The 22,562-nt window shown below is 40.2% G+C and overlaps 1 protein-coding gene and 1 long non-coding RNA gene across 2 annotated transcripts in view; one reads left to right on the top strand and one right to left on the bottom strand.

Moving 5' to 3' along the window:
- LOC128663377 (uncharacterized) overlaps window positions 1-7,972 on the top strand; it is a 64,215-nt gene extending 56,243 nt beyond the window's left edge. The window contains exon 3 of the long non-coding RNA XR_008402859.1: window positions 7,872-7,972. This is a non-coding gene — a long non-coding RNA (uncharacterized LOC128663377). The remainder of the gene's footprint in view (window positions 1-7,871) is intronic.
- CFAP161 (cilia and flagella associated protein 161) overlaps window positions 1-22,562 on the bottom strand; it is a 146,309-nt gene that overhangs the window by 78,986 nt on the left and 44,761 nt on the right. The window lies entirely within an intron of this gene.

Raw genomic sequence — 22,562 nt, 5'->3', positions numbered from 1 at the left:
CCGCCGCCCCCAACGTCGCCGCCACTATATTAAAGTTATTAACCCCTAAATCTAAGTCTAACACTAACCCTAACCCCCCTAACTTAAATATAATTTAAATAAATCAAAATAAAATAACTATCATTAACTACATTATTTCTATTTAAAACTAAATACTTATCTATAAAATAAACCCTAAGCTAGCTACAATATAACTAATAGTTACATTGTAGCTAGCTTAGGGTTTATTTTTATTTTACAGGCAAGTTTGTATTTATTTTAACTAGGTAGAATAGTTATTAAATAGTTATTAACTATTTAATAACCACCTAGTTAAAATAAATACAAAAGTACCTGTAAAATAAAACCTAACCTAAGTTATAATTACACCTAACACTGCTCTATAATTAAATGAATTCCCTAAATTAAATAAAATTGTCTAAAGTACAAAAAAAACACTAAATTACAGAAAATAATTTAAAAAATTACAAGAATTTTAATCTAATTACACCTAATCTAATCCCTCTAAAAAACTAAAAAAGCCCCCCCCCCCAAAATAAAAAAAGCCCTACCCTACACTAAATTACAAATAGCCCTTAAAAGGGCCTTTTGCAGGGCATTGCCCCAAAGTAATCAGCTCTTTTACCTGTAAAAAAAAAAGTACAAATCACCCCCCCAACATTAAAACCCACCACCCACACAACCAACCCTACTTTAAAACCCACCCAATCCCCCCTTAAAAAAACCTAACACTCCCTTGAAAAAAAAAAAAACTAACTCCCTTGAAGATCACCTTACCGGGAGACATCTTCACCCAACCGGGCCGAAGTCCTCAACGAAGCCTGGAAAAGTCTTCATCCAAGCTGGGCGAAGTGACCCTCCAGACGGGTAGAAGTCTTCATCCAGAAGGCATCTTCTATCTTCATCCATCCGGCGCGGAGCGGGTCCATCTTCAAGACATCTGACGCGGAGCATCCTCTTAATCCGACGGCTCTTCTGGAATGAAGGTTTAAATGACATCATCCAAGATGGCGTCCCTTCACTTCTGATTGGCTGATAGAATTCTATCAGCCAATCGGAATTAAGGTAGAAAAAATCCTATTGGCTGATGCAATCAGCCAATAGGATTGAAGTTCAATCCTATTGGCTGATCCTATCAGCCAATAGGATTGAGCTTGCATTCTATTGGCTGTTCCAATAAGCCAATAGAATGCCAGCTCAATCCTATTGGCTGATTTTTGTACCTTAATTCCAATTGGCTGATAGAATTATATCAGTCAATCGGAATTGAAGGGACGCCATCTTGGATGACATCATTTAAAGAAGCCTTCATTCGAGAAGAGCCGTCGGATGAAGAGGATGCTTTGCGTCGGATGTCTTTCAGGCCTACAGGGGAGCCGGAGCTAGGGAGTGCGGCCTTGACCGCATACAGTCGTAGCAAATTATAGCGGTCAAAGCGGGGGGACATTTACAGACAGGCGCGGCACGATTCCGGGAGGAAGGCTTTGGTTCTGGCCCTGGCAGTCCAAACTGTAGGGAGGAGGACAATAAATAAAGGGGGGGGGGGGTGAATACAGGGTTAGGTCAGAATGCCCCAGGGTAATCAGGGACTGTGATATCCCTTTAAGACTTTCTGACTATCAGCACTTCCTCCTATTTAAGGAAGTGCTTTTCCATTACTCAGTGCCTGAAAATTAAAGTGGATTCTCTCATCCTGTGCTACTGCTCTTTCCAAGCAGTTTACTTTTCCCTTTCAGGTCATAAGTATTTTATTATTTGAAGGCTGTTTGTATCTCAAAGTTTGCTGCACTTCTTTCCTGATTCTTTTGGACTGATACTTCTAATCGTATCCCTACGCTACCGGAACTCTATCACACGCGGCTGAAGCCGCACTCACACAAGCTGCTACCGGAACGCCGCTCTCTACTAATCTCCGGTTTAGCACTTACTCTGCTGTTATTACCGCTCTCCACGCTACACCATCGCTCCTGGGAAAATCTGGTCTTGTCACCACGCTGGTTTGTGTATCGTATTGTATACAAATCATAAGGTTCCCAAAAATAACGCTAAGTGTTTTTACTTACCTGAGGTGTATTACACTGAATTAACCTCCTCCTTGCTGGTCAATATTGCGTGTGTGCTGGAACTTTGTATATATATTTTAGAGTGTTTGTGTGAGTGCGTGAAACTTAAGGAAAGATATATTACCATTACTTTATCTAGAGTTGAACTCTATCACTTCGTTTCTTATCCTGAATATAAAGGATTTTTTCTCAATTTTTCTTTTTTGACAATATTAATGAAGCAATGCTTATATAAAAGAGACTTAATAAGTATCTCTCATAAGATTTATTATTATCATTCATAGAGGTTTAATCCATACTTTTCATTTCAATTACTAAAAGTAAATGCTCACCTTGAACATGCTAGTAGAACAAGTTATGTTTATTAGCTGTTTACAAGAATAGAGCAACATTCCATTTATTTTATTTTTTATTAAATTTTCTCTGAAGTTTGGTGAGACAAAATTATCACAGAATTTTCAGGCCTCAAAAATAAAGTTTATTTTTTATTATTTGGAAGATGGATCCAAATGAAATTAAAAATGAATTTTCTAATATTCATCAAAAACTTGAATATCTTGCTAGAGCCTTAACAGAGGTACAAACTGAAAATAAAGCTCTCAAAACCTTAATAAAAGATTGTATGTCAGGGAAAGAAGCAGGAATTGCTGAACCTCACATACAATACCCACAACCCTTCTCTGGCAAGCGCAGCGATTTCAGGGATTTTAAAAGTGCATGCAAACTTCTTTTCTCACTTAGACCTAAAACATACCATAGTGAAAGGATAAAGGTCTGTACCACTATTTCCTTCCTCCAGGGGGAGCCACGCTCCTGGGCCAATAGATTCTTTGAAAGTGAACATCCAATATTAGATTCGCTTGAAGAATTTTTTTTAGCTATGACTGCCTTGTATGAGGATTCCCACACTCAAATAACAGCTGAAAATAAATTAAGATCTATGAGACAGGGGAAAAGAAACATTGAAGAATATATTACTGAATTTCAAATGTGGATAGATGACTCTCAATGGAACGAGATCAGCTTAAAGAACCAATTCAGATTGGGTCTCTCTGAATCCCTTAAAGATGAATTGTCACGATTAGAGATGCCTGACACACTGAATGGGTTGATGAAATTAAGCACCACTTTGGACCGAAGGTTACGTGAAAGAAAGGCTGAAAGAGCTTCCTATGAAGTTGTGCCCAGACGTTCCTATCCCTGTTCTACAACCATGGAAAAAGCTGTTTCAAACCAGGTTCCTATGGAGATTGGAAATATAAGGGGTCCTCTAACCCCAGAAGAAAAAACCAGACGCAGATTAGAAAATCTCTGTCTTTATTGTGGACAAAAAGACCACTCCGTCACAAATTGTCCATCTCTATTGAGACAGAAAAAGGGTAAGGGTAGCTTCAATCACAAAATTTTTCACATTAACCAAAATCCACATCTCACTCTCACCTTTTCTTTACAGTGGGATCAGAAAAAACGTGCGATCTAACGCTTTGATTGATTCCGGGGCGTCAGGAAATTATATAGATATAGCATATGTTAAGCTCAATAAAATTCCAACTGTTGTCAAGACACAACCTGTTTCAGTTAAACTTATTGATGGTTCTATTATACAACAGGGCCCCATTACCCATCAGACAATCCCTTTACTCATAACAACTGACCAAGGACATTCTGAATATATTACTTTTGACCTCATACCTATCTACATGCATACTATCATTTTAGGATTTAGCTGGTTACAAATACATAATCCTCATATTGACTGGTCATCACCACAAGTAAACTTTAACTCTGACTATTGTATAAAAACTTGTTTTCCATATCAGGTAATCTCTACTATAGAACATGAGCTGCCTCAAATTTATCAGGACCTGGCAGAGGTGTTTGACCTCAAGGAGGCAGAAAACCTCCCACCACATAGGGAATTTGACTGTCCCATTGATTTAATACCGGGATCTCAAATACCACATGGAAAGATTTACCCTCTTTCACAAGAAGAATTGGTATATCTAAGATCATATTTAGATGAAAACTTGCGAAAAGGGTTCATCTCACACTCAACATCCCCTGCTGCTGCAGGACTGTTTTTAGTATGCAACAAAGATGGAACAATAAGACCTATTATTGACTACAGGGCATTGAATGAAATAACAATTAAAAATAGGTATCCTCTACCTCTCATACCAGAGTTACTAGAAAGATTAAATGAGGCCATGATCTACTCAAAATTAGATCTAAAGGGCGCTTATAATCTTATTCGCATAAAGGAAGGACACGAATGGAAAACCGCGTTCAGAACCCGTTATGGTCTTTTCCAGTATAACGTAATGCCCTTTGGTCTAAGCAATGCTCCCGCAACCTTCCAACATTTTATCAACGAGATTTTTCATGATCTAATGGATATCTGTGTCATCATATATCTAGATGATATTCTGATTTATTCGAAATCTTCCATAGAACATGAAAAACATGTTAGGTGGGTTCTTACTCGTCTCAAGGAGCATAAGTTATATGCAAAGCTGGAAAAATGTGTTTTCCATGTCTCTAAAATAAAGTTTTTGGGTTATATAATTACCCCAAACAAGATAGAAATGGATCCTGAAAAAGTAGCCGCAATTAAAGACTGGCCTATACCCACTACAGTAAAAGCATTACAGCGATTTATTGGTTTCGCAAACTATTACCGTAATTTTATTAAAAACTTCTCCTCAGTAATAAGACCATTAACACAATTAACTAGTATAAAACATCGCTTTAAGTGGTCTGAACAAGCCCAGAAGACTTTTGATAGTCTTAAGGAAATGTTCACAACAGCTCCAATACTAACACTGCCTAAATTTGATCAACAATTCCTGTTGGAAGTTGATGCATCGAACACAGGCATTGGGGCTGTTCTTTCCCAACAAAATAAGGAGACAGGTGAAGTTCATCCCATTGCGTTCTATTCAAGAACTTTGACTTGTGCTGAAGCTAACTATAGTGTTGGAGATAAAGAACTCCTTGCTATTAAGTGTTCACTAGAACAATGGAGACACCTACTAGAAGGATCAGTAATTACATTCCTTATTTATACTGATCATAAAAACTTAGAATACTTAAAGAAGAATAAGACTTTAACAGCTAGACAAGCAAGGTGGTCACTTTTTCTAGATCGCTTTAACTTTTTAATAACTTATAAACCAGGGAGTCAAAACACAAAGGCAGATGCACTTTCTCGTATTCATGAGTTACTTCCTCATGAACAACCTAACTTCACTATCCCTCCAGAAAAGATAATAGGTACCTTAACACCCTTAGAAGAAGAGATTTACACTGCTCTAAAACATGATTCAATACCACTACAGAATTGTTCAAAAGATCCTACTACAGGTCTTTTTTATCATGAGGAAAAGTTATACGTACCTGAGAAAATAAGATCTTCCATTCTCACACACACCCATGATGACACCTTATCTGGTCACCCAGGGATACAGAAAACCATTGAACTTACTCGTCGTAAGTTTTGGTGGCCAGGGATGAATAAATATATTTATGATTACGTCTCTAGGTGTGAGAATTGCGCTAGAAATAAAATTGAACATAAAAAACCCATAGGGTTACTCAGACCTCTGCCCATTCCAGATAAACCATGGAGTACTATTGCCATGGATTTTATAGTGGAGTTACCTGCACAACAATATAACACTATCATGGTAGTAGTCGACCATTTAACAAGACTGGCTCATTTTATTCCACTCAAGGGATTACCAACTGCCATGACTACAGCTAAAGTATTTCTTGATCAGGTTGTAAGACTACACGGTTTACCCTCTAATATTATTACTGATAGGGGTACCCAATTCACCTCTTCCTTCTGGAGATCTTTGTGTAAGCTACTGAAAATTGATCATCGCTACACTACTGCTTTCCATCCACAGACAAATGGGTTGACAGAAAGACTGAACCAGACCATTGAACACTTTTTACGTTGTTATATTTCACATTTGCAAGATGACTGGCTAATTTACCTCCCTATGGCAGAATTTACTCATAATAATTCATTGTGTTCCTCAACCAAAACATCCCCCTTTTTCGCAACTTATGGGTACCATCCTAACACTATAACCTTGTCCCACGAAACAGTGAATTCCCCTTCAGCTTTAGATTTTTCTTCCAAACTTCAAGATCGATTGAAAGTATTGAAAACACATCTAGCTGAGGCTAAGGAATACCAAAAGAAATACTATGATCGGAAACATTCGATTGGACCTGAATATAAAATAGGTGACTTAGTGTTACTCTCTACTAAAAACCTCAAACTTCAGGTCCCTAGCAAGAAATTGGCTAACCAGTTCCTGGGACCTTACCCTATAGAGCAGATAATAAATCCCAATGTGGTCAAGCTCACATTACCCAAGGATTACAAGTTTCATCCCACCTTCCATATTTCATTATTGAAACCTTTTCATTCAATGACACGCACGGCAGTTGATCTTCCGCCTCCTATCTCAGTGGATCTTCAAGAGGAATTTGAAGTTGAATCAATACTGGATTCTAGGATTCGACGACAAAGATTGGAATATCTCATCAGATGGAAGGGTTATGGTCCTGAGGATGATTCCTGGCATCTTCATTCAGAAGTTCATGCCCCTCGTCTGGTGAAGTCATTTCATCATCGTTACCCCCTTAAACCTGGTCTGGAATCCCCGGGGGTGATTCCCTGAGAAGGGGGGGATGTGATATCCCTTTAAGACTTTCTGACTATCAGCACTTCCTCCTATTTAAGGAAGTGCTTTTCCATTACTCAGTGCCTGAAAATTAAAGTGGATTCTCTCATCCTGTGCTACTGCTCTTTCCAAGCAGTTTACTTTTCCCTTTCAGGTCATAAGTATTTTATTATTTGAAGGCTGTTTGTATCTCAAAGTTTGCTGCACTTCTTTCCTGATTCTTTTGGACTGATACTTCTAATCGTATCCCTACGCTACCGGAACTCTATCACACGCGGCTGAAGCCGCACTCACACAAGCTGCTACCGGAACGCCGCTCTCTACTAATCTCCGGTTTAGCACTTACTCTGCTGTTATTACCGCTCTCCACGCTACACCATCGCTCCTGGGAAAATCTGGTCTTGTCACCACGCTGGTTTGGGTATCGTATTGTATACAAATCATAAGGTTCCCAAAAATAACGCTAAGTGTTTTTACTTACCTGAGGTGTATTACACTGAATTAACCTCCTCCTTGCTGGTCAATATTGCGTGTGTGCTGGAACTTTGTATATATATTTTAGAGTGTTTGTGTGAGTGCGTGAAACTTAAGGAAAGATATATTACCATTACTTTATCTAGAGTTGAACTCTATCACTTCGTTTCTTATCCTGAATATAAAGGATTTTTTCTCAATTTTTCTTTTTTGACAATATTAATGAAGCAATGCTTATATAAAAGAGACTTAATAAGTATCTCTCATAAGATTTATTATTATCATTCATAGAGGTTTAATCCATACTTTTCATTTCAATTACTAAAAGTAAATGCTCACCTTGAACATGCTAGTAGAACAAGTTATGTTTATTAGCTGTTTACAAGAATAGAGCAACATTCCATTTATTTTATTTTTTATTAAATTTTCTCTGAAGTTTGGTGAGACAAAATTATCACAGGGACGTTGAGGGTAATACGTATATGATGGTGGATGCGGTGGAGGAAAGGGAGGGAAGGGAGGATAGGGGAGCAAGTGAAAAGTGGCACAGCAATGCAAGGGCTGGTCAGCAGCCTGGATTGTATAACAACAGGAGGGGGGGGGAGATGCTAACTCAAATATGGATATTTTACAGGAAAAGGACAGAAGGCATGCAATGACAAAAGGAGCAAAGGACAAGGCTGGAGTCAGAGACAGTGCAGCATCGCAAAGAGCAGCATCAGCAGGCAAGGAGGGACAGAAGGAGTTTGCCAAGCAACAGTAGAGACAAGGTAAGAAAATATACTGTAGTGGAAGTAGTGACTCTGATTCATCTGAAAGTTCTACTGAAATTGATTCTGAGGATGATAAGCGTAATGGTAACGATCATAGAAAAATATTAAAGATTGTTAGAAGGATATATGCAAAGCAAGGAAAGGGAAGGGTAGCGAAGGAGGTATCAGAGGAGGGGGATAGCAGGGATAATGAGGTAAATTTAGATGACGAAGTAGCAGGGACCAAACTTCTTCCCCTTGCCACTCATTTGAAGACGAAAGTGCTAAGGAAAGTGCAGAAGGGCAGGTATGTAGACGTGTTCGAGATGACTAGGGATGCATTGGCATTTAAGTCCAGGGGGGATGAAGTTAAGGGGAGGAAGGCAAGGCAGACGTTCCCAGAGTGGGTGAAAGTAATATTCATTTATGTAGAATGCTTTATAACGGCTAACCCTGATAAAGCAAACGGAGTACAGCTCTACATTCACTTGATAGCTGAGTGCTATACGACATACGGAGGTTTCGCCTGGAAAGATTACGATTTTAGGAGGGAATTTAGGAGGGGGAACTTACAATTGGGAGGGAAGGGAAGAAAGGATTTCGGGGTGAAAAAACTAGATATGTGGACAAGGTTAATGAAGGTATATGATGTTTAAAGCGGTAAACCAATGGGTCAGGCAAAATCAGTTAGGGCACAAGGAGTGTTGGGCATTCAATGATAAAAGATGTGATAGCGGGAATGCATGTAAATACAAGCACGCATGTAGATACTGCGGAGGCGCTCATGCAGGAGTAGATTATAGAAGTGGTAATACTGGAAGAAGCAGAAAATTTTCTTTTCGAGGGCACAGTAGCAGTGGTAATGGGGCAGGAGTGGGAAATGGCAAAAACACAGCTTAAAATCGATAGAATTATAGGGGAATTAGCAGCATATCCGCTGAGAGAGGAATTTTTTTTATTGACAAATGCTTTGCGTCAAGGTTTTATTGTTCCAGTTAGAACGGAGGTTAAGGGGGCAATGCAGGCTAGAAACCTGCTTCCTGACCTCTGTCAGAAAGATTTTCATTTCTACCGAGTCTATTAGTGTTCCCAGGAAAGGAACCCTTGTGAACGGGGACAGAGAACTCTTTTCTACGTTCACCTTCCACCCGTGAGACCTTAGAAAGGCCAGAACGATGCCCGTATGAGCCTTGGCTCTGTGAAAGGACGACGCCTGTATTAATATGTCGTCTAGGTAAGGTGCTACTGCAATGCCCCGCGGTCTTAGTACCGCTAGAAGGGACCCTAGCTGTTTGCCCAGGAAGGCGAACCTTAGGAACTGATGGTGATCTTTGTGGATAGGAATATGTAGATACGCATCCTTTATATCCACGGTAGTCATATATTGACCCTCCTGGGTCATCGGCAAGATTGTCCGAATGGTTTCCATCTTTGAGGAATTTGTTTAAAATTTTTAGATCCAGGATTGGCCTGAAAATTCCCTCCTTTTTGGGAACTACAAACAGGTTTGAGTAAAAGCCCAGACCTTGTTCTACAATTGGAACTGGGTGTAACACTCCCATTTTTAGCAGATCTTCTACACAGCGTAAGAACTCCTGTTTCTTTATTTGGTCTGAAGACGAATAAGAAATGTGGAACCTTCCCCTTGGGGGAGAATCCTTGAATTCTAGAAGGTACCCCTGATCAACTATTTCTAATGCCCAGGGATCTGGAACATCTCTTGCCCAAGCCTGAGCGAAGAGAGAAAGTCTGCCCCCTACTCGATCCGATCCTGGATCGGGGGCTACCCCTTCATGCTGTCCTGGTAGCAGAAGCAGGCTTCTTGGCCTGTTTACCCTTATTCCAGCCCTGCAGGGGTTTCCAAGTTGCTTTGGGCTGGGAAGCATTATCTTGCTTTGCGGCAGCAGAGGTTGTGGCAGGTCCGCTCCTGAAGTTGCGAAAGGAGCAAAAATTAGCCTTGTTTTTGGACTTAAACGGCCTATCTTGTGGCAGGGCATGGCCCTTGCCCCCAGTGATATCTGAAATAATTTCTTTCGGCTCTGGGCCAAATTGGGCTTTCCCCTTGAAGGGAATATTTAACAGTTTCGTTTTGGACGACACATCAGCCGACCACGATTTGAGCCAAAGCGCTCTTCGTGCCATGATGGCAAAACCTGAGTTTTTCGCCGCTAGCTTAGCTAATTGGAGAGCGGCATCAGTGATAAAAGAATTAGCCAGCTTTAGAGCATGAATTCTATCCATGACCTCATCATATGAAGTCTCCCTCTGGAGCGACTCCTCCATGGCCTCGAACCAAAAAGCTGCTGCAGTAGTTACCGGAATAATGCAGGCAATTGGTTGAAGAAGAAAACCTTGCTGAACAAAATCTTTCTTCAGCAAACCTTCCAATTTTTTATCCATAGGATCTTTGAAAGCACAACTGTCCTCTATTGGTATAGTTGTACGCTTAGCAAGTGTTGAAACAGCCCCTCTACCTTGGAGACCGTCTGCCACGCGTCCCGCCTGGGGTCATTTATGGGGAACATTTTCTTAAAGATAGGTGGGGGAACAAAGGGTACACCTGGTCTCTCCCACTCCTTAGTCACAATATCCGCCACCCTCTTTGGGATCGGAAATGCCTCAGAGCATACAGGGACCTCTAAAAACCTGTCCATTTTACACAATTTTTCAGGGACCACCATGGGGTCACAATCATCCAGCGTAGCTAAAACCTCCTTGAGCAGGACGCGGAGGTGTTCCAGCTTAAATTTAAACGCTAAGGAATCTGACTCTGCCTGCTGAGAAACTTTTCCTGTGTCAGAAATTTCTCCCTCAGACAGACAGTCCCTCACTGCTACTTCTGAGTGTTGTGAGGGTACTACAGATAAATCATCCAAAGCTTCTGATTGCTCATCCTTTGTTCTTAAAACTGAGCTATCACGCTTTTTTGGAAAAACTGGCAGTTTGGATAGAAATGCCGCAAGGGAATTATCCATGACCGCTGCTAATTGTTGTAATGTAATAGGGCACAATGCGCTAGAGGTACTAGGCAACGCTTTGCGCGGGCGTAACTGGTGTCGACACATGGGGAGAGGAAGGAGGATTATCCTCATTACCTTCTGTCAAAGAATCATCTTGGGCTACATTTTTAAGTGTCACTGCATGGTCATTAAAATGTTTAGATACCTTAGCACACTTTAAACACAAATGCAATGGGGGTACCGCCATGGCTTTTAAACACATAGAACAAGGTCTATCAGTAGGCTCAGACATGTTAGACAGACTTAGATAGCACTCAAATACAGAAAAATACACTTTTTGAAAAAACGTTACTGTGCCTTTAAATAATAAACAGCACACACTTTTTTACCAAATCTCAAAAAAACATCCGATCTTTATGAAATTTACACCATATGATCCTAATGCTTTGAAAAGATGGCACACCAAGTTTCAAGCCAATTAACCCCTAATTGCCCAAACCGGAGCAAATTGAAGCTGGCCACCAGTTTAACACACTACCTTCCTTGGGGATTAGTTGTGGAACAAAAATAAGCCTCCCTGTAGTCCTCCTGCAGTCTCTGGACTCTACATGTGAAGCTGCATGAAGCTATCTTGTAAAAGAACTGCGCAACTGCGGCGCGAAAATTAGGCCCTCTCCCTCTTCACTCCGGAGTTGTGAGGCCTTCCTAAGCCAAAATAGGTGTCTAAAATTATGCCAGGCCTATAAAACCCCTAAAAAGTGTTCCAAACATGATAAACACTTGTGCAAACATCAGTTTATATTAAAAAATAATCGATTTTACCCATAACAGTGTCCACCAGTGATTTAAGCCCTGTAAACTAAGCCATCCTTCTATACTGAGTCTCAGAAAATGGCTTACCTTTCCACATGGGGATTTCTATCAGTCTTCTAGCATTACCAGGTCTTGTTAGAAAAAAATGACTGAGCATACCTTAAGCAGTTAAGCCTGCAAACTGTTCCCCCCAACTGAAGTTCTCTGGTATTCAACAGTCCTGCGTGGGAACAGAAATGGATTTTAGTTACTGGTGCTAAAATCATATTCCTCTCAGCAGAAATCTTCATCACTGTTCTGCCTCAGAGTAAATAGTACAAACCGGCACTATTTTAAAATAACAAACTCTTGATTGAAGAAATAAAACTACAAATCTAACACCACATACTCTTTACCACCCCCGTGGAGATGCTACTTGTTAGAGCGGCAAAGAGAATGACTGGTGGGGCGGAGCCTGAGGGGAGCTATATGGACAGCTTTGCTGTGTGCTCTCTTTGCCACTTCCTGTAGGGATTGAGAATATCCCACAAGTAAGGATGAATCCGTGGACTGAATACACCAAGTAAGAGAAATGGTTTGCGTCAAGGTTTTATTGTTCCGGTTAGAACGGAGGTTAAGGGGGCAACGCAGGCTAGAAACCTGAAATAAGCAGCAGAATTTCCTGAGGTGTTGGCTGAGAAGTTGGAGAAGGAGGTAAAGCTGGGCAGAATGGCGGGGCCATTTAAGGAGAAGCCTTGTGTGGATTTGATTGTATCTCCCCTGGGAGTGGTACCTAAAAAAGAAAAAGGAAAATACAGGATGATACAGCACTTGTCTTATCCCAGGGGAAATTCAGTCAATGATGCAATTGATAAGTTGGATTCCTCAGTGCAATATCAATCTTTTGATTGCAGTGAATATAGTGAAACAGCTAGGGAGAGGAGCCTTGATGGCAAAGATCGATGTGGAATCTGCTTTTAGATTGTTACCTTTGAACACGAGTAGCTTTAAGTTGATGGGTTGTAAGTTTGATGGTTTTTATTATATAGATAAGTGTTTACCCATGGGGTGTTCTGATTCTTGTTCAGTTTTTGAAAAATGTAGTTCCTTTTTGCATTGGTTGTTTACGAAAAGGACTGAGTGTGAGAATATGGCCCACTACTTGGATGCTTTTTTGGTAGTCGGGAGGGCCAACGCTGTAGAATGTAGAATTTGGAAGGAGGAGTTGGAATTAATGTTAAAAGAATTGGGGGTGCCAGTTGCAAAGGAGAAGTCAGAGGCAAAGGGGCAGTGCGAGCTGCCAGCAGATAAGATTAATAAGGCAAGACAGATGATTAAAAGGATGGTAAAGAGAAATAAAGTGACACTCAGGTAGATGCAGAGGCTGCTGGGAGTTTTAAATTTTGCGGACAGGGTAATACCGGTGGGCAGGATATTCAAAATAAGGTTGGAGATGGGAACAAAAGGGGCTAAGCAGCCGGACCATATGGTATGAGTAAATAAAGAAATTAAGGAAGATCTCGTAGTGTGGGATTAATTTTTGAATGATTTTAATGGAGTCAGGATATGGGAGGAGGTGACGTCAGTGGAGGAGTTAGAGTTGTACATGGATGCAGCAGGCAGTATTGGTTTCAGGGCCTATTTGTAGGGTAGATGGAGTGTGAGTGAATGGCCAAAGGATTGGAAAGAGAAAGGTTGGGTAAGGAATTTGACGCTGCTAGAATTATTTCCCATTATAGTGGCAATGGAACTATGGGGCTATATATTGGAGAACAAAAGAATACTATGCTGGTCCGATAATAAAGCAGTAGTTGATGTAATGAATAATTTTTCATCATCCTCTGGCCCAGTAATGAAATATTTGAGATATCTAGTCTTGAAGTGTCTTAAGCATAATATCTGTTTCAGAGCTCAACATATACCAGGGTATAAAAATGTGGTGGCTTATGCGCTGTCACATTTTAAGTGGAAGGTATTTAGGAAGGTTGCTCCAGGAGCAAGAAAGGAAGGTGATGCCTTCCCTGTTTTTCTTTGGCAGATTGGCAGTGAATAGACGGAATCAGGGAAATGGTGGAGAAGTCCGTGGCGCCAAAAATATGGGCAGTATACAAGAAGAATTGGGAACAGTGGAGCGAATTTAGTAGGACTGTAGGGCAGAGTGAGGATGCCAGGTTTTTGGAATGGCTATGGGTATTAAAGCAGGGCAATATGAGGAAGGGGCAGCTAGGTACAGTACTTGCAGAGGTGGCGTACTTTGCGCAGCTACACGGGAGAAAGGATTTAACAAGGAGATTTGTGGTGAGGAAAGTAGTAAGAGGTTGGGACGCAGGAGAAGGGAAGGGAAAGGACAGAAGGGAGCCTATAACGGAAGATAGACTCGTAGAAATGATAGCAATATATTTAGATAGGGACGAGGCACTGATATTTAAAGTGGCATTTTCATTGGCTTTTCACAGAGCATTAAGGATAGGAGAATTGTTGGCTAAGAATAAAAAGGACACAGATAGAGGCAGGAGGATGTGAGATGGGGCGAGGGTGCAGTATTGGTTTTGATCAGGAAGTCAAAGATGGACTTGGCTGGTAAAGGGGTATGGGTGTCAATGAGAGCAGTGGAAGGATGACCCTGTCCAGTAATGGCCGTGAAAGAATATATGTTAGCGGAAGGGGCAAGAGGCCTGCATTTCGTGAGGCATAAGGACGGGTCTAGTGTCACAATTTTTCAATTCCAGAAGGTGTTAGAGCGGGTGGTAAAGAAACTGGGCTGGATAAATGCGTATTTCGCTCTGCATTCATTTAGAATTGGGACAGCAACCAGCGCGGCAAGTAGCGGGTGCTCAGCAGAGCAGAATAAAAAAAATGGGGAGATGGAAATCCTACATCAGGTTGGATGGGGGCAATAATAGCATCTAAAAGAATGCTTTTCTCCTGTAATAATGAAACAACCTAAATGACAATGTTTTTCTCCATTTTATTGCAGGAGGAGCTTTGAGGATATGGGTAGTGGGGCACTCATATGTATATATGGGCGCATGTTAGGGCTGCGTCATTAGCTAAGGGAGTGCATTTAGGTTTTAAGCACACTGAGGCCAGTATTAGGTGGATAGGTAAGCGGGGAATGAAGTGGGGCAAGTTAGTAGGCACCATACAGCAGGCAAGGCAGAGATGGGGACGCTATGATGTGTTGATTATACACTTGTGCAGTAACGATAATGGATCATATCCGCTGAGAGAATTGGAGGGGAAAATAAAAGAAGTAATGAGTTGGTTGGCGTTAGCATGGCAAGGCGTAAAAATAGTATGGTCAAACATGATCTCGAGATTTTTCTGGAGGAATACAGACACGCAAAAGGCGGGCTATAGATCTAGAAGAAAGATTAATCAGGAAGCAGCCAAGGCAGTGAGGGGCATAGGAGGTTTAGTGCTGGAACATCCTTTAATAGCAGCAAAAAGGGAGGAGATATTTAGGCAAGACGGAGTGCCCCTAAACGATGCGGGTAATGACCAGTTCCTGGAGGACATCAAGAGGATACTGGAGGATATGATAAAGGTAAGGAAAGGTCATGGGAAAGGCTAAGTGGTTTATTGGCGGAAAGTGTATTCTTTGTTGGCGGTGAAATTGGGATCTGGCATGTAGGCAGGGCAAATGAGGGGTGGAGGGGATCCTGTAGCATACCCCGGCCTAAGTCATGATTCAGTGGTCTAGCTAATGGTTGGTCTATGCTGCAGGTTCACTCCTCCCCCTCTTGCTCTGCTACAGGGCGGGTTTTGTGGTCCTCCCCCCCGACACGTGGGATCCAAGTTCATGTTCAAATGCTGGTGCATTTTTGTGTCGTTGAATTTGATTGGGGGTATGTTATTACCCAATAAGAAATTTAATTAAATTATTAAACGTGGCCATATTTAGCCAAACTCTGGTGTCAGTGTCTTTATTTCAGGTGTCGCCATAATGGCAAGGTTGGTCGAATGGTGGGTTGGTCAAGTTAAAGGCATCTATTTATCAAGCTGTCAACTTACTTGCATTCAACGGCACCAATGCGCTCTCCTAAGATCGCCTAACATCACTGCCGCAGACCTGAATACGTTCTCCAAAATTATCAAAAAAGCTGTCAAAAAGCCGCGCTCCAAGTACGGTGCGATGAGCGGCGGACTGTTGTTAACTAACAGTCATCGATCTCGCTGCTCTTAAGCTTTTTCACAGCTTTATTGGTACCCTGTCACTAAACACAGCCACTATACTATACTGTTTTACCCCTATACCGCCGCTCCCGGAGCTCACCGCAACTAAATAAATTGTTTAACCCCTAAACCACTGCTCACAGACCCCACCGCAACTAAATAAAGTGTTTAACTCCTAAACCGCCACTTCCGGAGCCCACCGCCACCTACATTATACTTATTAACCCCTAATCCTCCGCCCCCTACACCGCGGCCACCTACATTATACTTATGAACCCCTAATCTGCCCCCCCTACACCGCCGCCACCTACATTATACTTATTAACCCCTAATATGCCCCCCTACACCGCCGCCACCTACCTACATTTATTGACCCCTAATCTGCCGCTCCCAACGTCGCCACCACTATATTAAATTTATTAACCCCTAAACCTAAATCTAACCCTAACCCTAACACCCCCTAAATTAAATATAATTTAATAAATCTAAATAAATATTACTATCATTAAATAAATTATTCCTATTTAAAACTAAATACTTACCTGTAAAATAAACCCTAAGATAGCTACAATATAACTATTTTTTACATTGTAGCTATCTTATGTTTTATTTTTATTTTACAGGCAAGTTTGTATTTTTTTTAACTAGGTACAATAGTTATTAAATAATTATTAACTATTTAATAACTTCCTAGTTAAAATAAATACAAATATACCTGTAAAATAAAACCTAACCTAAGTTACAATTGCGCCAAAGTAATCAGCTCTTTTACCTGTAAAAAAAATTACAAACCCCCCAACATTAAAACCCACCACCCACACAACCAACCCTACTCTAAAACCCACCCAATCCCCCCTTAAATAAACCTAACACTAACCCCTTGAAGATCACCCTACCGTGAGAAGTCTTCACGCAACCGGGCCGAAGTCCTCAACGAAGCCGGCAGAAGGGGTCCTCCAGACGGGCAGAAGTGGTCCGCCAGACGGGCAGAAGTCTTCATCCAGACAACATCTTCTATCTTCATCCATCCGGTGCGGAGTGGCTCCATCTTCAAGACATCCGACGCGGAGCATCCTCTTCCTTCCACGGCGACGACTGAATGAAGGTTCCTTTAAGTGACGTCATCCAAGATGGCGTCCCTTCAATTCCGATTGGCTGATAGAATTCTATCAGCCAATCGGAATTAAGGTAGGAAAAATCCTATTGGCTGATGCAATCAGCCAATAGGATTGAAGTTCAATCCTATTGGCTGATCCAATCAGCCAATAGGATTGAGCTCGCATTCTATTGGCTGATTGGAACAGCCAATAAAATGCGAGCTCAATCCTATTGGCTGATTGCATCAGCCAATAGGGTTTTTCCTACCTTAATTCCGATTGGCTGATGGAATTCTATTTTTTTTTACAGGTAAAAGAGCTGATTACATTGGGGCAATGCCCCGCATAAGGCCCTTTTAAGGGCTATTTGTAATTTAGTGTAGGGTAGGGCTTTTTTATTTTGGGGGGCTTTTTTATTTTGTTAGGGGGATTAGATTAGGTGTAATTAGTTTAAAAATCCTGTAATGTGTTTATTATTTTCTGTAATTTAGTGTTTTGTTTTTTTGTACTTTAGATAATTTTATTTAATTGTATTTAATTGTATTTAGTTTAGGGAATTAATTTGATTATAGTGTAGTGTTAGGTGTAATTGTAACTTAGGTTAGGTTTTATTTTACAGGTATATTTGTATTTATTTTAACTAGGAAGTTATTAAATAGTTAATAACTATTTAATAACTATTGTACCTAGTAAAAATAAATACAAATTTGCCTGTAAAATAAAAATAAAACCTAAGATAGCTACAATGTAACTATTAGTTACTGTATATTGTAGCTATCTTAGGGTTTATTTATTTAATGATAGTAATATTTATTTAGATTTATTTAAATTATATTTAAGTTAGGGGGTGTTAGGGTTAGGGTTAGACTTAGGTTTAGGGGTTAATAAATTTAATATAGTGGCAGCGACATTGGGGTCGGCAGATTAGGGGTTAATAAATGTAGGTAGGTGGCAGCGGTGTAGGGGGGCAAATTAGGGGTTAATAAGTATAATGTAGGTGGCGGCAGTATAGGGGGGGCAGATTAGGGGTTAATAAGTATAATGTAGGTGGCGGCGGTGTCAGGGCGGCAGATTAGGGGTTAATAAATATAATGTAGGTGGCGGCGTTGTAGGGGGGGGCAGATTAGGGGTGTTTAGACTCGGCGTACATGTTAGGGTGTTAGGTGTAAATGTTACATTAGGAATCAATGGGATATCGGGCAGCAGCAAACATGAGCTTTTCGCTGCTTTCATACTCCCATTGATTCCTATGGTATCCGCCGCCTCCAGGGCGGCGGATTGAAAACCAGGTACGTTGGGCCGGAATAGTGGCAAGCGTACCTGGTAGACATTTGATAACTAGCAAAAGTAGTCAGATTGTGCTGAATTTGCGTTCGGAACATCTGTAATGACGTAAGCATCGATCTACTCTTGCCGGTCTGTAGGGTTTGATAACTAAGGGGAATCAAGCTTGCCACAAATACGCTGCGGAATTCCAGCGTATTTGCGGTTGACGGCTTGATAAATAGATGCCAAAGGTTTAAAGGTTAATGGTAAATGAAAGATAAATGGAGTCTCTAAGACCTTATATTATTTTTATTGTCACACAGTAGCAATCATTTAAATTGTGTTATTATCAACGGTTGTAAGGTGAGATAGGCACAATTAGGCTACAATCAGTAATACATTTTAGTAGTTTGTTGCTACTTCAGAGACCTAAATATGCTTTTTTTATCAAAGGATACCAAGAGAACACTGCAACTGAAAAGTCTCTTGAAACTGCCAGCTCTATCTGCATCATGAATGTTCAATTTGATTTTAAATGAATTTAATGTTCCTTTCAGTTTAAAATATATATTTTTTTTACTTCTTTATATAGATTAGGTATAACTATAGTTAACATTCATTTTGTCTAGAGAGGATATTCCAATACAGTGCATATTCTGGCCTGCACCCAGAAAATAGGGTGGGGAAGGTTATGCTGTATTTATATAAAATCACATAAAAGCTTACAAATAACATCAGGACATTGTGTCAATGTTGGAGTATTGCCACCTGGTTCTAATTTTAGAACACACTCAGCAGATCACTTCCTGCAGGCATCTGTCTGTGTGTTTACTGACACTGCCTCACATACTGTAATGTTTAACTGCCGGGGAAACCGCATCTGATAGAACCTGGAATAATTTTGAACTATAGCAACCTATTAAATTGATTGTACAGCACTAAAACGAAATAGGTGAATATGAACATTTACTATGAAAAATGTAGGAACCAGGCATTATCTTTTTTTTTTTTTCCAGGTAACAATTTATTTATTTTTACCTGCATAATAAGAATATGTGAGACATTTTAAATGGGTATTGTAATGCAAAAATGACATGTTGTAACTCCAGCTTACTGAGAACCGGATACTAAAAACATTGTGATAAAAAGGGATCTGTCTTGGGATCGATATTGCTGGTGATAGCAGTGTTGAAGGCAGTCTTTACTATACTTATCTGTGGGAGGTCAGTCTACTCTGACACGGGCAGATGTTTAAAAGCAGTATCATCACCTGCATTGAAGGTGAAATGTAAATGATTCCTTTAGTATTGAATCGTAATACAATTTAAAAGTCTCCGCTGTAATTCAACCTCTTTTGTTACAATACAATAGTGAAACTAGTACATTAATAATAAACCTGCAGGAGCTCGGGGATTGTGGATATCCGAAAACAAAAATAAATAAATGAATGCACCAGCAAAAAATTAAGAAAATTAAAAAACACTGACAAAATTTGTTTCCTTTAAATTGTTTTTAAATGGTTAATACCTTAAAGGGGCAGTCAAGTCCAAAACTTTCATGATTCAAACAGGACATGTAATTTTAAACAACTTTCCAATTTACTTTTATCACCAATTTTGATTTGTTCTCTTGGTATTCTTAGTTGAAATCTAATCCTAGGAGGTTCATATGCTACTTTCTCAGACTTTGAAGGCCGTCTCTGCATTTGACAGTTCCGTTAGTTCATGTGTTTTATATAGATAACATTGAGCTCACGCACATGAATTTCCTGAGGAGTGAGCACTAATTGACTAAAATGCAAGTCTGTCAAAAGAACTGATATAAGGGGGCAGTTTGCAGAGGTGAGGAGCGCTAAAAAAGCCAAAAAGGCTAATTTGGCTTAAAGAGGGATATGGAGGGGAAAACAATTGTAAATATGGGTTAAAGGTATTTATTGACCAATATTAAAAAACTAGAATTACAATGACTAGATGCTAAAAAGCATTATATAGATCCAAAGTAGTGATCAAAGGATGTGATGGGTATAGAGTTATGTGAAGATAACAATGTTAGAATGGGTATAGAGTTATGTGAAGATAACAATGTTAGAATGGGTATAGAGTTATGTGCAGATAACAATGTTAGAATGATTACAATGGGTACATAGATTACAATCAAGTGACCCTATGTCTACAAAGATACAGTGTGAAATGTCTACCAATAAATTACATAATTCAAACGTTAGATTATCAAGTAGTGCAAATACACAAATGGAAAATAGTGCAAATACAGTAATTTCACAAAATGTACAAATAGCAAGCGTAAGTTCAAATAGTGTCTAAAATCCTTAATCGTGGAGGGGTGAACTGAAAAAACAACAACAGATGAGGGTCCCAAAAAAATTAATAAATAAGTGTCCAAAAATACAAAAAATGAATAATGAAAATATGTGTATTTGTATCCAAATGGGTGATAATAAGAAACAGGCTGAGAACTTATTAGAAATGTTTTGGTGTACACCAAAACGTGTAAAAAATATATAGAGAATATATAAAAATTATCTGGATATAGTGATATCCACAGATTGTATCCAATGATCATGAGCTGTATCCTATGTAATATTCAGACTTCCATGATATAAAATACTTTCTTGGTATATAATTAGTGATGTCGCGAACCTAAAATTTTGCATTCACGAACGGCGAACGTGAACTTCCGCAACTGTTGGGGAACGGGCGAACCGGGCAAACCGCCATAGACTTCAATAGGCAGGCGAATTTTAAAACCCACAGGGACTCTTTCTGGCCACAATAGTGATGGAAAAGTTGTTTCAAGGGTACTAACACCAGGACTGTGGCATGCCGGAGGGGGATCCATGGCAAAACTCCCATGGAAAATTACATAGTTGATGCAGAGTCTGGTTTTAATCCATACAGGGCATAAATCACCTAACATTCCTAAATTGTTTGGAATAACGTGCTTTAAAACATCAGGTATGATGTTGTATCGATCAGGTAGTGTAAGGGTTACGCCCGCTTCACAGTGACAGACCAAACTCCCCGTTTAAAGGGACAGTCTACACCAGAATTTTTATTGTTTTAAAAGATAGATAATCCCTTTATTACCCATTTCCCAGTTTTGCATAAGTAACACATTTATAATAATATACTTTTAACCTCTGTGATTATCTTGTAACTAAGCCTCTGCAAACTGCCCCTTTTTTCAGTTCTTGCAGTCTAGCCAATCAGTGCCTGCTCCCAGATAACTTCTTGTGCACGAGCACAGTGTTATCTATATGAAATACGTGAACTAACACCCTCTAGTGGTGAAAAACTGTTAAAATGCAATCCGAAAGAGGTGGGCTTCAAGTTCTAAGAAATTAGCATATGAACCTCCTAGGTTAAGCTTTCAACTAAGAATACCAAGAGAACAAAGCAAAATTGGTGATAAAAGTAAATTGTAAAATTGTTTAAAATTACATGCTCTATCTGAATCATGAAAGTTTATTTTGGCCTAGACTGTCCCTTTAACGCACCGCAAACAACCGCAAACAACCGCAAACAGTCCATTTGCACAACCGCAAACTCCCCATTTTTTTAAATCTACACTACTGTTACACCAGATATGAGGTGCACTGGGATGACACTGTGCCCTGGCAGGCAGGCACTGAAACGCACACGTGTGAAGGAAACTGACTGCTATTATTTAACACAGTCAAAAAAGTGTTGTTTTTTTTTAAATCTACACTACTGTTACACCAGATATGAGTTGCACTGGGGTGACACTGTGCACTGGCAGGCAGGCACTGATACGCACACGTGTGAAGGAAACTGACTGCTATTATTTAACACAGTCAAAAAAGTGTTGTTTTTTTTAAATCTACACTACTGTTACACCAGATATGAGTGGTGGCACTGGGCAAGTGGGCACAGTATACGCTGTGAGCCTGACACACACGCTGGCAGGCAGGCAACTGCAATTAGATTACACAGGAAAAAAAAAAAAAGCAGCCATAAAAAGGGCTTTTTGGGGTGCTGTCCTTACAGCAGAGATCAGATGAGTCCTTCAGGACTGTAGTGGACACTGAATACACTAGCCTAGCTATAGATTTCCCTACTAAATCAGCAGCAGCTACACTGTCCCTCCTCTCACTAACAATGCAGCTTCCGAATTAATCTAAAATGGATGCTGTCCGGGAGGTAGGAGGGTCTGGGAGGGAGGGTCTGCTGCTGATTGGCTGGAATGTGCCTGCTGACTGTGAGGTACAGGGTCAAAGTATTACTCAATGATGACGAATAGGGGG

Source organism: Bombina bombina, chromosome 6 (assembly GCF_027579735.1).
Source record: "Bombina bombina isolate aBomBom1 chromosome 6, aBomBom1.pri, whole genome shotgun sequence".
In the NCBI taxonomy this organism is placed as follows: Eukaryota; Metazoa; Chordata; class Amphibia; order Anura; family Bombinatoridae; genus Bombina; species Bombina bombina.
The sequence above is the reverse complement of the archived record's forward strand: the minus strand, read 5'-3'. Positions and strand labels throughout refer to the sequence as shown.